Below are 696 nucleotides of genomic sequence, written 5' to 3'. Positions count from 1 at the left end.
GCATCACTCCCCGCGCGAAGTTCTTTATGACGCGAGAGGTTAATAGGATTCCTCCGCTAGACGGAGTCGAGCGACAACAGTCACGCATGCGCTTTTGACTGTTGTTCGGCTTTGGGGTGTGCGGAGAAGCGTCGTGGTTTTTCACCGGTCGGGAAGCGGGTTATACGCCGCGCGCCCGGGAACAGGCGGTCCTACGCGCCACGAGCCGCTTTGGCCGCGGACAAATAATTATCCTGAAAAGAGGAAGAGGGAAGGCGGGCGGAAGGATACTCTCTCCTAGGAGGAGCAAAGCGAGAACCCGAGAATTTTACCGCGAGATTGTGGAAATAACAGGAACTGTGGCTGGTTGGAGCGAAAGACCTCGGGGGCGAGGAGGGGGGGCTGCCTGGAATTTGCTCCTCCTTCGTGGTTTGCACGAAATAACCCCTAGGCTCGCTTGGCACCACTGTTACTTAGGAAAGAAAAGGAAGCAGTAGATCTTCCCCAAGTATTACTACTGCTATTGTAATACATGCACAATCAAAACACAAGTGTTTTTCTTCGGGTTTGGTTCTGCGCCTTGGGTGTACATGAAATACACCCCTTGGATAAAGAATCCAAGGATCATAGTGCACGTTCTTCTGCACTCGTTTGAAAACCCAAAATGCTGTTTGGATTTCAAAATGCATAATTATATATTAGATGAATTTACAACAA

Source organism: Pituophis catenifer, unplaced genomic scaffold (genome assembly GCF_029215685.1).
Source record: "Pituophis catenifer annectens isolate HBS135680 unplaced genomic scaffold, rPitCat1.0.hap2 SCAF_3, whole genome shotgun sequence".
Classification (NCBI taxonomy): domain Eukaryota; kingdom Metazoa; phylum Chordata; class Lepidosauria; order Squamata; family Colubridae; genus Pituophis; species Pituophis catenifer.
This window is presented reverse-complemented; position numbering follows the sequence as displayed.